The sequence below is a fragment of the Typopeltis vanoorti genome, chromosome 9 (genome assembly GCF_054136105.1).
Source record: "Typopeltis vanoorti isolate ZY-2024b chromosome 9, IOZ_Tvanoo_1.0, whole genome shotgun sequence".
Taxonomy (NCBI): Eukaryota; Metazoa; Arthropoda; class Arachnida; order Uropygi; family Thelyphonidae; genus Typopeltis; species Typopeltis vanoorti.
The window spans coordinates 10,167,076-10,179,616 of record NC_143557.1 but is presented as its reverse complement, the minus strand read 5'-3'; the positions used below and the strand labels follow the sequence as shown (position 1 = coordinate 10,179,616).

The following is a 12,541-nucleotide window of genomic DNA, read 5'->3' as shown; positions in this document are numbered from 1 at the left end:
TTTGCATACTATCTCCACCATCTATTTCATCACCTGGTCTATAGCAGCACCTAACTGTATATTTTGTTCTGCTAGTCACAATCTCACACCAAATAGCCTCAAATGTGCTCTTTTCTCTATTCTTCAGTTCTATTTCTATTCTTCTTGGCTGCAGTTCATCAGCTATCATCAATAACACTCCTTCCCCTATTTTATTCTCTCTGTCTAGCTATATCATCTTCTGTCAGCTATGTTTCACTAATGCCAATAACCTATGGCCTGGAAGAGCCAACCATTCTTCCTTCTTGTTCCTAATACTCCTGGCATTAGTATACATGAAGCAAAAGTCCGTTAGTCCCACCCCTATCCTGATGCCTTATACTAGAATACTAACAATAGATCGTTAAAAATGGAACACGCTGCGTGATGTTATATCACTAAGTATGAAATGAAATATTTTGAAGTAGAGACATGATTGGGGAAAAAAAAAAAAAAGAATTAATGAGTAATCTTGATTAGACTTTCCCAGATTTTTGATATAGATATACAGGCATTACGATTCGGGTTGGGACGATGGAGCAAGGCCTCCACGCTTTCCATGAACAAACGTTCAAACCTATAACGGGATCTATGCAAGAAGCGAGTCCCGGACCAAAAGATGCTGTGGTCAGTTTCAATCCCGTGTTGAGCCAATCCAGACTTTTCAAGTTTGTTGTGAAGAATGGCAAGGAATTTGATAAACTCCAGGAAGAGATAAAGTTGAGCATTTGTCTTTAGGAGAAGGAAAATGAGAAGACAATTTGTTAATAGGTGAATACGTAGCTGTTAAATCATATTTCTTTAAAATTCTTGTGATAGGTTCTGAAATACCGGAGATATAAGGAATAGGCACTCGACGTATTGAAACTTTGTTGTTTTGTGGAGGATTATAAGAATTGAGAAGATGTTGAGTACTTTTTTCAGAAAAGCCATTGAGTTTCATGTGTTGTTGGATAGTAGAAAGTTCGTTCTGCAGATAATCAAAAGTAGAACAATTAGTTTTGGCTCTTCTTATGAGACATTTTATAATTCCTGTTTTATGACATGGATGATGGGCTGATTCTATAAGAATATAACGACCTGTGAACGTTGGTTTCCTGTATACTATAGTTGTAAGAATATTTGAAGCTAAAAAGTCTGGATTGGCTCAACACAGGATTGAAACTGACCACAGCATCTTTTGGTCCAGGACTCGCCTCTTGCATAGATCCCATTATAGGTTTGAACGTTTGTTCATGGAAAGCGTGGAGCTTGCTCCATCGTCCAAACCTGAATTATAATGACTGTATATCTATATAAAAAATCTGGGAAAGTCTAATCAAGATTACTCATTAATTCTTTTTTTTTTTTTCCCAATCATGTCTCTACTTCAAAATATTTCATTTCATACTTAGTAATATAATATCACGCGCCATGTTCTATTTTTAACGATCTATTGTTAGTATTCTAGCTTGTATTTTTTTATAACTGTTCTTGTAATACCAGTGAGGATGGTCTGCTATTTCCAGACCGAAATATTTGGTTATTTAAATACCTTTCTTGTGTTACATGCATATATCATTCAGTCTTATGTCACAAGTATCCTTAAAACAGCAAATCTCTAACTCCTTTTACTGTACTCTTTCCTACATTTCCAAATTTCTTCAACAACTCCAGAATATTTTGCCACCTTCTTGATATTTATTTTCTATGTTCTTGCCAAAGTCTTCGCATGACTTTTGTTTAGCTAGTTTTACAGTGTTTAGCTTTCTTACATTTGTCTCTGTATTCTCTAAGAGCACAAGCTGACTTATTTGCCAGGAACTTTTGATATGCTTTATTCTTTTCCTTCACTGCCTCTTTAACTTCCTGTGTCCACCATGGAGTTCTGATTTTTCTATCCTTGCTGACAACCTCACCACATGCATCTCTGGCTGAATCAATCAGAGTTTTCTTCAAGGCTTGCCACTGAAACTCCAAGGTTTGGTTCCTGTTTTCAAACTCTTTCATTTTTTCTTCAATAATCTTTGTATATATCAGTCTACAGTTCACATCTGAGAACTGCTCAATTTGTGAATATCCAAAGCTCTCGAGATTGGCTTGCAATGCAAGAAATTGAGCTGGTCTCACGAGTATCGAGACTCTCCGGTTTGATTTCTCATCACTATTAATTAAAAAATGTCAAATTATTTTTCCATTCTTGCTCATTATTTAGCAATGTCAATTCACAACATTAATTAGCCGGGCGGTCAGTAAAACCAGCCGGGCAGTTTGCCCATTCAAAAGGACCTGTGGGGAACATAGGGAGAGGGAATGACCTACCAACTTCTTGACTGTTGACGCTAACTTCTTGGCTAGGTGATAAGGGCTAAACACTTCAGCCAATAGTTGAAGCGGAGAGTTATTTTGCATACCATGGGAACATCATATATTCTGTTAGAGAGAGCAGTTGTAATGAAGTAACAGTTTTTTTAACAATGTTTGATGGTCAAGAAGTGACAGACTTAAGTGATTTAACAGTATTTTTTTTCTTAATCCCGTTAGTTGGATTACAGTTCAACTAACAGGATTAAGGAAAAAAAACTGTTAAAAACTGAGACTAATTGATTCGTTTCATGAATGTAGGCTGATCTGTTTAGAACAACCATAGCATTACCTTTGTCCGATTTTGTTACAATTATATCCTGATTGGCTTTTAATGATTTGACTGCTGCTCATTCTATTCTGGTAAGAATGCAACGTGTTTGTTTTATATTTGGTAAGAAAGCTAGATGTGAATAATTTTTTTTGTTCAGCTATAAACAATACATAGATATGATAAATAGATAGATTTATCTCTAAAAATGATATAAAACAGTCCTGCAGAGTCTTCTGGATAAGTAGAGCGAGAGAGGGCACAACTAACCCATAACTAAGAAACATCAGTGAATGTCTATACAAGACAATGAGCAAAGTAAACAGAGGTACTTTCACATCTTCTGCCCTCCAAAATCATGTGTATACACAGTTTAAAATTTTTTCAAACAAAATGCTTAAAGGAAACCTCATAACCATAAAATGAACAACTGTAAATCCTTTCTGTGTACACACATAAATAACTCTTAGTAATTGCTCTAACTCCATTTTATATTAATTACTGTTATAAATAATCCTAGTAGAAAGGCTTACATGTTGGCTATTCAACTATTATTTTTAAGTATATTACATGGTATACTGAATATTAATTAAAATATCTGGAATTAATGCTTCCGACCTTTGCAAAGTCAAATTGCTATCATCAGGGAACTCAAAACAATATGATACCTGCACACAGGCACTAACACTGGGTAAATGAGGATGAAGAAATGCAACTAAAGTTGGGCCGAGAGTCCTAGATAGCCCCCCACCCCAGTAGGCTAAATTGGTAGTCTTGCTGTTAGGGTGGAGGTCTGAGGATGAGTGCCTCCCAAATTTCATGCAGTGTCATGCAGCCAAATTTGTTAAGTTTCTCGGAGCTGAGGCCAATTCCAAGAATAGCATCTGATATTTGTATTCGCTGCAGTGGAGTAGTATGGCCTTCCTCCAAAATATCCTGTGGTGGGTGTCCAAAGCATGCTGTAAGTCAAGAATGACCACAATGGTGGAACCGAACGTAATCCATGCATTCAAAAATTCTGATATTGGCTGTCCTGCCTGTTTGACTACATTAGAATAGTTTGCAACTACAAAGAACTAGTGAACACTTTGCAGATCTAGAGAGTGTAGCTGGTCTTTGATAGAGTAGATAAGGAATTCCAATTTTTTTTTTTTTATATGTGATCTGTAAATGGTTGTGAGGTTGTATTTCTTCAGGATTTCTGTTAATTTTTTGGATGTATCCCAGGTATATGGAAATGTGATAGATGTGTGTGGTCTCTGTTCTGGAGGGTGTGGGGGGCAGTATGGGGGAAGTGGACAATCTCCCCCCAATTTGGTGGGAGATTGTCCACTGGCAAAGAAAGTGTTGAGAATGTGGTAAAGTTCAATAGTTAGGGCACCGTTACCAAAACTGATTAATTTTGCCCTGTTACCGAGGGTTTTTATAACCCCATATTATTTGGAGAGAGGTTATAACTGTTGATGAACATATCAGTATGAGTGGGCTTATTATAAAATGACAAAGCTATGGCCAGGGATTCAGGGTGGTGTGTAGGAGGTGTCCATAGTGCCATAGAACATCCTAAGATTTCTTTTTTCTTCTCTCCTCTAATGTGAACTGGATCCTGAGATGTTCATTTTTAGATGTGTCATGAAAATGTTGAGATTATTATCAAGGCCATATGGCAGAAATGGAGAACACGTCATCTATGCAGCATAGCAAAACAGTATGTTTATGTGGAGCAGAGTTTAAAGATTATTGTTTGAAGATCTCCATGAAGAAGTTGGGTAAAGGTGGGGGAGGAGAGGAAAGTAGGGAGCCAAATGCTATTCCTTCTATATGCTTGTAGAATTTTCCCTGCCAAAACAAAAACAAAATAGCCAGAGTTCTTGGTGAACTGAAACAATGCTGAGATATCAGGAGGAAATATAGCTTGGATAAGGTCTTAAGATATCTTCAAGTGGAACATTAGCAAATAGAAAGGTGATATCAAATCTGTGGTGTCGCCTTTAAAGCCAGTATAAAAAACCACACATTGGAATGTGAGATTTTTTTTTTACTGGTTTTAAAGTGGGCTGAGTTTTTTTATGCATGAAGGAGTGTTGCCAGTATATTGTGAGAGTACTTTGGCTAAATGTTTGGCTAATTTGTATGTGGCATTGTGGATGGCATTGTAAGTCAACAATGCCATCCACGGTGGGCATAATGGCACATTTTTGCATGTAGATTTTTGCCCACATGCAAAAGGGAAAAGGAATCTAGCATTATGCAGTTTTAGTTTAATGGTGATCTCCACAGGTCAAGAAGTGACCTTTTTAAGGAGCCAGTGAAATGTTCTCATTGTGTATTGTGGGATCATAGTCTAAATGAAGGTGTGTTGTACAATCTCTAAGTAAAGAGGCAAGTTTACATATGTAATCTTGGTGATTGAAAACTACAATGGCATTCCATTTATTCACTTTCATAACTACTGGTTCTAGTGTTTTTTTCATTTCCAGTAGAACTTCATTTTCTTTCTTCGAAAAGTTTCTTTTTGATGGTTTTTCATGTGTAAGTACACTTGCTGCACATTATTCTACTTGGATCATAATTTCTTCTACAGAAATTTTTCTGGTTTTATGTGGTTCCCACTCAGGAAAAATTATGGGACATTAGTACCATGATTGGGCTAAAGATTTTTTATTCTGTTTGGCCAGCCTGGTTGGCCGGGAGGTTAGCATATCTGCACTCCAGCCGAAAGGCTATAGGTTCGAATCCCACCGTGGGCATGAATGTTTGTGATTGTCTGTGGGAGTAGTGGCCGGTAAATGGTGTTGGTGTAGTTGCGATTAGTTGTAGTTGGTGGATTGATCTGTAGAGTAGATACCCTGCCTGATGAGTCTATGGACTCCCTGGAGGTGTCAGGTAGTAATAATAATAATTTTTTTTTTTTTTTTTTTTGTATTTTTGCAATCTGGAAAACCCTGCTCTAGAGACAAAATATGGAACTTTTTCAAGCCACTTCAGACCTCCAATAAGTATGGCAGTGGTCTCACACCGGCAATGAAATTCATCTCCCACCTAAAGATAATCACAAACATCAATACCCACAGCAGGTTTCAGACCTGTCACCCGCTGGTTGGAGAACAGATGTAAAATCCGATGCGGTGAAATTTGTTAAAATTCTCCGACATCGATTTTACACAGGTTATTAATCATGTACAGGAAAAAACAAAATTGTATATTACTGTATTTTAACATTTAAATACTGATTGTTAACTTGTAAAGGTAGCTGACTAAAAGAATGACATAGAATTGTTCATAAGTTATAAAATATTGTAAAAGTTCAAATTGTACATAATGTTGATTTAATGTTAAATTCTGTTAACATGTTAAAAAATGATGCAAAAATTGTAAAAGTAACCGAATGTTAAAGTATTTCTGCCTAAAGTTAAGAGGATTAGACAGCATTATGTTGGCTACCTGAGAGTGAACAAAGGTGCTGAAGGTCACTCAGATGTGGAGATTTTGCTGCCAAAACTGAAGGTCAAGACAATTAACATCAGTACATTTACAGAAGATCTGGAGATCTCCAAACCTAAAACAAGAACTTCGGATCATATAAAAGTGGTCTCGAGAGCCTCAGAAAAGGGGCTCTTAGTTTCCTCTTGCTGCAGTTCGTTGGCCCGCTTTGACCTCAAGATTTTGTTGGAGCGCGAGTCCTAGGTACGGGAAACCCAGGAGAGGCAGTTTATTCTTCGGAGATGTGTTTCCAGCAACGGAACGTGCTACATGAGACCAGATACACGGTGCCCACAGTAGATCCAGTACCGACAGAGAACAATGCTACGATTCCCAGGAAAGAACTACGGACCATCAAAAGTCAATCAGTGAAGGCCAGTATATAGGACAGAAGGGAGGCAGTCAGCAGAACCACCAAAAATCTTCAAAGCTGGTAGGACTATATGTTATACTGCAAAATTGAGAGTAGATTCGCTGGTACTAATGTTAGAGGTAATGCATAAGAATTGCATATATGTCCACTGAACGTAGATCTGTTAATTTAGTAGTAAGGTCGCTATAAGAGATAACTGAGGCTGAATGTTAGGTAGTATATATTAAGAAAGAATGTTTAGCCAACGATGTGGTTTATAACAGCCAGTAATTGCCTAGAGTTGTAAACAAGTTATTTAAGATTTTTCCCAGAAATAATATCCATAAGTTATTTAAGTATTGTGAATAGAAGGTCTAATTGTAAAGGTTGCGATTTGAGCTCAAGATAGGCAATAGGGAATTGTTCAATTGTGTATTATATTGTAAAGTTGCTTAAAGTAAAATAAACATGTTTTGTTTGTTTAAAATTATCACCTGATCTTTGACCAATGCACTGTCTCACAAAATCAATCAAACCTATGTGTCTAAAATAGAGAAATTGCCACGATTGAATAATTAAGGTTTATTTTTGAAAGTGATCTATCCTATTTGTGCAACAACTAATCCTCTCGTGCTTTACAATTAATTCAGGATGGTGCAGTCAATAAATAATATAAATTTTCTTGAATTACATAGTGTGGGAGATAGTAAACTGTAACTATGAATTGCCTATTTCAGAGATGTTTTCACTAACAGCGCGAACACTTGTATGAAGTGTAAACGATTACAAGCAGGGACTAAGTTAATTGGATTAGAATAAGATAAAGTGTTTTAAACGGATAGTAACTGTAAGGAGCGCAAGCTATAGTATAGATATAATAGAAGGGAAAATATTGAAGTAAACATAGTTAAAGATAAGAAGAAAATAATACAAAGGCACAGTCAACAGTAATAACAACTAATATTAAATAAATAAATTATTACACAGATAAACTAACAATTTTTTTTAGGTGCAAGTGCCCCTAAAAAACTTCCACTTTGGACTTGCTGACAATGCCTTGGACATCCACCACAGGATAAGCTGGAAGAAGGCCAATCAGCTCTAATGCAGCAAATACAAATATGAGACACTATTCCTGGAATCCACCTCAGCCTTAAGAAATTTTCTGAATCTCAATAAACTTCAATATTAGGTGCATGAAACTGCCCTAAATTTGGAAAGAACTCAGACACAGGTCTTCAGTCAAGATCAACCAATGGGGGGGGGGGGGGAGGTAGGACCAACATTGGGTTGCCTTTCTTCAGCCTCATTTACCAAGTGTTAGTGTCTGCATGCATACATCATACAGTTTTCTCTTACCTGATGATGGCAATCGAACTTCGCTTAAATATCAGAAGTAGTAATTCGAGTTACTGTAATTAATATTCAAGTGTATATTGTAATTTTCTCAAAAATTATAAATGATTAATGCAAAATGAAATAATAATTCCATTACAATGTTTATAGAAGAAAATCAATTTCATATGACAGTATGCTGTAATATGAAAATAAAACTTACTTAGAAGAACTAGGAGAATGATATATGGCACAGTTTGTAAATTGTAATTTATTCTGATCATCCTTCAAAATTGGGTAATAAGTTTATTACATATATGTAACAAAACATCTTATTCCTTCATGTTTCTGTCTGGTTGATAAGAGATTAGTAATAATGTAAACTCTAATGTAAATATAATAATGATTAGTTGTTAACAGATAAGTAATAATGTAAATTTAATCATGTAGTACTGTTATATTATCCTGTATAAAAGTATATATTATCCTGTACACCCTTGAAGGCAAGAAACTGATGATGATGATAGTTATTATGTAACAAAAAAAAAAAAAAAAAAAAAAATATATGCATATTGCATTTACATGACTCAAAAAGATATTTAAAGTAAATATTTTAATGTAAAGTTAATGTTCAGATGAAGTTAAAAATGTTTTTGATACACAATTCAATTAACTTGTCATTTATTGAAGTGCAAACTTGAGGAATTAAGAAAAACTTGAGTGATTGCATATGTAGTCTGAATTCCAAAACCAGGTCATCAACTGCTGCTAAACATAAAACCTTGATGGGCACAAACTTTCATAAAATATGGAAACTATTTGATTTGCTCTTTATGATGTAGGTCTGTCTTTTGTGTAAGTATTACTTTAGTAATTCATTTATGTAATTGCTTACATTATTTGGATTTGTAGCTTTCCTGTATATGGAATTAAACTGTCCAGGAGTTTTGTTACTGCAAGTAATATGGTATAACTTGTCTTGCAAATAATTCTCTAAAAAGGGTACAAATTTAATGTCAAAATGCGATGTTCTCATACTAGTAGCAAATCACTAAATGAGAAAGGACCAATTTTCAGACTATAAAAACAAAAATGAACATGGAAACAAAAAATTATAAAATTATTTCACAATAAAAGTGTGGGCACAGCTACAAATCAACAGAGTTGAAGATCAGTACTAACATAAGAAGCCTGAATGACAAAGAAATGAAGCTAGCTGAGGAATTGGATAAATACTAGATCGACATAATAGGGGTGACTGAAAGAAAAAAGACAAAAATTGGTGAGATCTTTCTGAGCAATAAATACAAAACGTTATATTCAGGTAATGACAATCAAGGAAAAGAAGGAGTAGCCATTGTATTCATTCAACACATATGAGGCTAATCTTCTTGAATGGCAGGCAATTTCAAGTAGAGTGATGTGGGCAAATATCAGAATGAGGAACCAGACAATGAGACTTATTTGTGCCTATGGTCCCACAGAACGTTCTACTAAGGTAGAAGTGGAGGAATTTTTTGAGGCTTTAGAGAAAGCAACTTACAGAATAAAAAATGAAAAGTTGGTCCTTGTTGGGGATCTAAATAGCAGAATAGCAAATGATTGTCAGACATACAAAAATATTTTGGGAAAATTTGGAGAAAAGAGCAAAGCTAATAATAATGACAAATACTTGGTGGATTTCTACTCAGGATATGGACTAGTTATTACTAACACCATGTTCCAACATAAAAATGTGCACAAATTCACATGGAGAGAAGACGCAAAGAATAAGAAAAGTCTCACTGACTATGTTATTGTTAGTGAGGTTTTCTCTCTTGTGCAGGACACTAGAGTGCACAGAGGATTTGAAACAGGAAGTAATCACCATTTAGTCTTCAGCAGGATAAAATTGAATATCATATTGAAAAGAAGAACATGTAAGAAAGTTTTAAAGCGAATAAAAGTTTAGCAGTTCTCAGATGTGAACTGTAGACTAAAATACACAAAGATTATTGAAGAAAAAATGAAAGAGTTTGAGAACAAGAACCAAACCTTGGAGATTCAGTGGCAAACCTTGAAGAAAACCCTGATTGATTCAACCAGAGAGGCATGTGATTAGGTTGTCTGCAAGGATAGAAAAATCATAACTCCATGGTGGACACAGGAAGTTAAAGAAAAGAAGAAAGCATATCAAAAGTTCCTGATAAATAAGTCAGCTTATGCTTTTAGAGAATACAGAGACAAATGTAAGAAAGATAAACACCGTGTAAAATTAGCTAAACAAAAGTTATGGGAAGACTGGTAAGAACATAGAAAATAAATATCAAGAAGGTAGCAAGATATATATCAAGAAGATATCCTTGAGGTATGGAGCAATTACTTTGAATAATTGCTAAATGAAAGAAGCAGTGATAGCACATTAGTAAAAAAACACTCAACAGGCATGCAGTCAGGAATACACATTCATACTTGAAGTAGAAAAAGCCATCAAAGGCCTGAAATGTGGAAAGGCACTGAAATAGATGATATTTGACTAGAAATGCTCAAGTATGGAGGTATAAAAGTCTTACACTTGGCTGCACTGCATAGTTCAGAAGGCCTGGACAGAGGGACGAATTCCAGATGATTGGAGTAGAGCTCTCATAGTACTCATATATAAAAAGGGAAATAAAACTGAATGTGAGAATTACAGAGGTATTTTATTACTCAATGTTCCTGGTAAGATTTATGCTAGTATACTTCAGAAACAGTTGAGAAGGATTGTGGAAGAGAAGCTTGGTGAAGAAGAAGCGGGATTCTGACCAAATAGAGGCTGTCAGGATTAGATATTCAGTTTACGACACATAGTTGAGAAATCATGGGAATATAACAAAGATCTGTATTTAAGTTTTGTAGATCTGGAAAAGGCATATGACAAGGTGCCAAGAGAGAAGCTATTCAAAATGCTACAGTTATATGGTGTTAATGGGCATTATATCAAGCAATACTTCATCTTTATTTGAGTTGTAAGTCAGCAGTTAGAATTGTAGGAAGTACAGGAAGATGGTTTAATGTTAAATCTGATGTCAGACAAGGATGAACATTATCCTCTCTGTTATTCATTATCTATATGGATCACATTATGGAGAAAAGTAATATTAACCTGATATCAAAATTAGAGATGTTAATGTCAGCTCTTTGATTATGCGGATGATGTTTTAATTCTAGAAAAATCCGCTACAAATCTGCAAGATTCCCTGACTGAACTGAATAACTGTTGTAATAGATATGGTATTAAGGTCAGCAATAACAAGACAAAGACAACGAAAATAGGCAGAAGCACTGAAAATATCAACTGCATTGTGAATGGAGAACCTATAGAACAAGTAAAACATTTCTACTTAGGGACGATTTTTAGTGAAGATGGTAAATTGAATATGAAAATAGACAACATAATCAACAAAGCTAGTATGATAGGAAGTCAAATGAATAAATTTATATGGAATAAGAGAGAAATTAGTGAAAACACTAAATTAGCTGTATACAAGACACTGTTCAAACCAGTTTTAACTTATGGATCTGAGAGCTGGGTCAGAAGTAAAACACTTGGCCAAAGACTAGAGACCGCAGATACGAGAGTCCTGAAAAAGATTAGAGGCCTGAACAGATGGCAGCAATGGCAATATCATATTAAAAACGAGGATATTAGGAAAGAACTAGATATTGTCAGCATCCAGGAATGTGTTAGCAGAGCTAACCTCAGGTGGTATGGTCACTTAAACAGAATGGGCGAGGAAAGATTAGCAAAACAAGTGTTCTCTGCCAGGTTGGCAGGAAAACGACCCAGAGGAAGACCAATATAGGTGGAGTGATATTGGTAAAAAGTGCATAGAAGATAGAAATATAAGATATGACAATGTTGATGCCTTGACAGGTAACAGATTGATTTGGAGGAAAATTGTAAATAGGTAGTTAGTAATGATGTAAATTTTAATGTAGTGCTATCATCCTGTACACCCCTGAGGATAAATGTCAGGAATTTGATGATGAGTTACAAATTCCACAAATTTCAAATCTTATTTTGATCACTACATGAAGTGGATTCATTACACATCCAGGGAGAGTTTTGTGTATCCAGTTTCCTGAAAGGTATCCTGCAGACATAGGTTTGTCTACTAGAGTGATGTGAATACATAAGGTTATTGAGGAAAAATAGTGCCACATGCCATTTTGGTTGCACTATGGAGGAGGAGGTAGGTGATCTTACTTCTTTTTTGACGATGACTGGTAAAACAAATTAACAGAAGCAGTGCACTGGAACTAAAGCAGTTCTTATAATAACACCAAACCTCTCTAGCAAAAAGATGGTATGTTTCCACACTTTTGATTACATTTTTAAATGAAAAATTCTGATATTTTTGAATGAAAATTTTTGATATTTTTATTAAAAATTTTGAGGAATGATCACCAAAATCTTTTGATCTTATATCAAGCAATTTTCAATGGGATACTATGAAAGATAAAGTTCGAAGACATTGAATATATATATGAGACTCTTTTTATATACTGCAAATTGCAATTTACTTGCTGAATAATGTGCATGTATATACATTGAACAATTTAATTTATACAAAATGTTTTGTTTTTTCTGGTTCAAGACTTTTGATTTAATGTATATGTATGGGTGCATGCATATTTGCAAAATGAATAACACTGGAAAGGAAACAAGCTGATGTGGCTTGAAAAGTATAAAACTCGTATAGAGGTGGGTAACAGAA

General features: G+C 35.1%; 1 protein-coding gene across 4 annotated transcripts in view; it reads right to left on the bottom strand.

The window, feature by feature from the left end:
* Positions 1 to 12,541, bottom strand: part of LOC150102880 (uncharacterized) — a 539,029-nt gene that overhangs the window by 383,335 nt on the left and 143,153 nt on the right. The gene's annotated exons all lie outside the window — the stretch shown is intronic.